The following is a 4,506-nucleotide window of genomic DNA, read 5'->3' on the forward strand; positions in this document are numbered from 1 at the left end:
CCGTGGTGTTGCCTCTGGATGAACAGTACCTTGATCGATCGAGCCGGTTGGGGCTGGATGAACAGGACCCCGTGGAGGGCATGATGAATAGGACCACCCCATGGAGGGCAGGATGAACAGTAGATGGTGGAGGGCAGGATGAACAGTAGCCCGTGGAGGGGTGGTTGAACAGGAGCCCGTGGAGAGGGCTGGTTAAATAATAGCCGGTGGAGTAGCGCGTGGTGGAGGCTGGATGAACAGGAGCCCGTGGATGAACAGTCGCAGGTGGAGGCTGGAGGAGGTCGACGGTGGATGAACAGTAGCCCGTGGAGGCTGGAGGGGGTCGACGGTGGAGATGAACAGTATCCCATGGAGTCCCGTTTTGTGGTACGCCACACTCCTCCCAATGAACAAGACCCCTGCGACCGTAGTGCTCCAACACAAGTCCATTTCCTCCGTTTTGTGGTACGCCACACCCCTCCCGATCAACAGGACCCCCGTTTCGACCGTAGGAGATCTGTTTTCTCCGTATTGCGGTATGCCAGACCCCTCCCGATGAACAGGATCCCGTTTCAAACGTGGCCAGTCGAACACAAGGCCGTTTCCTCCGTTCTGCGGTATGCTAGGCCTCATTTCCATCGGCTGTTCCGTCCAAGCCCTCCCGGTGAACACGACGACCCATTCCCTTCCGACCTAGCCGGTTGGCTCCCCATGAACACAACGACGACGCTGTTTCTCCGTTCCCACCCTGCCATGTACACGAGCCCTGACCGTACGTACGTGCGAGTAGGCGTTCGAGACCCCGCCCATATGTACTTACGTGGCCGTATTTACTTTCTTGCACCCTGGCCGCTGTATGTACATGTACATGCTACGTGCACACCTCTACCACGACACGTGCGTGCCTCTACATCGACCAGTATGTACGTACACGTTCGCGACCAGAATGACAATGCTACGTATGCTTCGACCAGGTGGGTCCCGGCTGTCAGGCACTTCCTTGCATGCGAAAATGTAGCTGGTGGGTCCTAGCAGTCAGGGGGGCGAATCGTTTTTTTGCCTGGACACACTTCCTTGCGTGCGAAGATGTAGCTGGTGGGTCTGAGCAGTCAGGGGGGCAAATCGTTTTTTTTGCCCGACGCACTTCCTTGCGTGCGAAGATGTAGCTGGTGGGTCCCAGCAGTCAGGGGGAAATGTTTTTTTCATGAAATACGGTGGCCCGTCCGGTGGGTCCCTGCAGTCAGGTGGAATAATAATTATTTTGCGCGTAATAAGGAGGCACTTCCTTGCTGCGGCCGTGGACCCAGCTGTCCACGTATAGTACTCTTCCGATGGAAGTCGTTCCTTGACCACGTTGACCACGCCGCGTTGAGAGCACCAGGGCGGTGGACGACGGCGAGGCCTAGGAAGGGGACGACGCGGAGCAGGGGAAGACTGATAACCCACAAGTATAGGGGATCGCAATAGTTTTCGATAAGTAAGAGTGTCGAACCCAACGAGGAGCTAAAGGTAGAACAAATATTCCCTCAAGTTCTATCGACCACCGATACAACTCTACGCACACTTGACGTTCACTTTACCTAGAACAAGTATGAAACTAGAAGTACTTTGTAGGTGTTGTTGGAAAGGTTTGCAAGATAATAAAGAACACGTAAATAAAAAGTAGGGGCTGTTTAGATAAAGAAATAACTAAGTTAGTTTTAGTAGAGAGCTTGTTGTCACGAGACAGTTATTTGTTCCTAGGCAATCGATAACTAGACCGGTAATCATTATTGCAATTTTATATGAGGGAGAGGCATAAGATAACATACTTTCTCTACTTGTATCATATGCACTTATGATTGAAACTCTAGCAAGCATATGCAACTACTAAAGATCATTAAGGTAAAACCCAACCATAGCATTAAAGTATCAAGTCCTCTTTATCCCATATGCAAACAACCTACTTACTCGGGTCTGTGCTTCTGTCACTCACGCCACCCACCATAAGAGAATCATAAACGTATTGCAACACCCTGCAACGGGGATCCCTCACGCTTGCGCGACAAGGAGAGCACCATAGGACAACACCAATAATAAAACATGCAACTCAAACCAATCACGATCATCAAATAACCCATAGGACAAAACGGATCTACTCAAACATTATAGGATAGCCATACATCATTAGGAAATAATATATAGCGTTGAGAACCATGTTTAAGTAGAGATTACAGCGGGTAAGAGAGAGGTTACACCGCTGCATAGAGGGGGGAAGAGTTGGTGATGATGACGGTGAAGTTGTTGGTGAAGATTACGATGATGATGATGGCCATGGCAGTGTTCCGGCGCCACCGGAAGAGAAGGGGAGAGGGGGCCCATTCGTCTTCTTCTTCTTTGACCTCCTCCCTAGATGGGAGAAGGGTTTCCCCTCTGGTACTTGGTCTCCATGGCGTGGGAGGGGCGAGAGCCCCTCCGAGATTGGATCTCTCTCTCTCTCTCTGTTTCTGCGTTCTGTCTTGCTGCCCTTTCACCGTTTCGTATATATATGGAGATCCGTAACTCCGATTGGACCGAAACCTTCGCCGTGATCCCCCCCCCCCCAAAATTAGCTCTTTTGCGGCCGAAGAAGGGCATCAACTGCCTTACGAGTGGACCACGAGGGTCAGGGGCGCGCCTAGGGGGGTGGGGCGCGCCCCCTACCTCGTGCCCACCTCGGACACCGTTTCACGTTGATCTTTCTCCCAGATTTTCCAAATATTCCAAAAATAATCTCCGTCCATTTTTATCCCATTTAGATTCTGTTTGATATGGATATTCTGCGAAACATAAAACATGCAATAGACAGGAACTGGCACTGGGCACTAGATCAATATGTTAGTCCCAAAAATAATATAAAAGTTGCCAAAAGTATATGAAAGTTGTAGAATATTGGCATGGAACAATAAAAAATTATAGATACGACGGAGACGTATCAGCATCCCCAAGCTTAATTCGTCCTCGTCCTCGAGTAGGTAAATAATAAAAAAGATAATTTTTGATGTGGAATCCTACCTAGCATAATCTTGATGACATATCTAATCAAGGAATGAATATTAAGACACGAGTGATTCAAAGCAATAGTCTATCATTTGACAAAAATAATAATACTTCAAGCCTACTAATAAAGCAATCATGTCTTTTCAAAATAACAAGGCCAAAGAAAGCTATCCATACAAAATCATATAGTCTGTCTATGCTCCATCTTCACCACACAAAATATTCACATCTTGCACAACCCCGATGACAAGCCGAGAAATTGGTTCATACTTTTTAACGCGATTCAACATTTTCAACCCTCACGCAATACATGAGCATGAGCCATGGATATAGCACTATAGGTGGAATGGAATGGTGGTTGTGGAGAAGACAAAAAAGAGAAGATAGTCTCACATCAACTAGGCGTATCAACGGGCTATGGAGATGCCCATCAATAGATATCAATGTGAGTGAGTAGGGATTGCCATGAAATGTATGCACTAGGGGTATAAGTATATGAAAGCTCAAACTGAAAGTAAGTGGGTGTGCATCCAACTTGCTTGCTCATGAATACCTAGGGCATTTGAGGAAGCCCATCGTTGGAATATACAAGCCAAGTTCTATAATGAAAATTCCCACTAGTATATGAAAGTGATAACTCAAGAGACTCTCTATATGAAGAACATGGTGCTACTTTGAAGCACAAGTGTGGTAAAAGGATAGTAACATTGCCCCCTTTTTTGTGTGGGCTTCTTTGGCCCCCCTTTTATTTAGGCTTCTTTGGCCTCTCTCTTTTTTTTCTTGGGGCAATGCTCTAATAATGATGATCGTCACACTTTTATTTACTTACAACTCAATATTACAACTCGATATTTAGAACAAAGATATGACTCTATATGATTGCCTCCGGCAGTGTACCAGGATGTGCAATGATCTAGCGTAGCAATGACATAAAAAAACGGACAAGCCATGAAAACATCATGCTAGCTATCTTACGATCATGAAAAAGCAATATGACAATGAATGCTCAAGTCATGTATACGATGGTGATGTAAGTTGCATGGCAATATATCTCGGAATGGCTATGGAAATGCCATGATAGATAGGTATGGTGGCTGTTTTGAGCAAGGTATATGGTGGGTTTATGGTACCGGCAAAAGTTGCGCGATACTAGAGAGGCTAGCAATGATGGAAGGGTGAGAGTGCGTATAATCCATGGACTCAACATTAGTCATAAAGAACTCACATACTTATTGCAAAAGTTTATTAGCCCTTGAATCAAAGTACTACTACGCATGCCCCTAGGGGGATCGATTGGTAGGAAAAGACCATCGCTCGTCCCCGACCGCCACTCATAAGGAAGACAATCAATAAATACCTCATGCTCCGACTTCGTTACATAACGGTTCACCATACGTGCATGCTACGGGAATCACAAACCTCAACACAAGTATTTCTACTAATCCACAACTACCCACTGGCATGACTCTAATATCACCATCTTTATATCACAAAACTATTGCAGGGAAT

This window comes from Triticum dicoccoides, chromosome 3A, assembly GCF_002162155.2.
Source record: "Triticum dicoccoides isolate Atlit2015 ecotype Zavitan chromosome 3A, WEW_v2.0, whole genome shotgun sequence".
NCBI lineage: Eukaryota > Viridiplantae > Streptophyta > Magnoliopsida > Poales > Poaceae > Triticum > Triticum dicoccoides.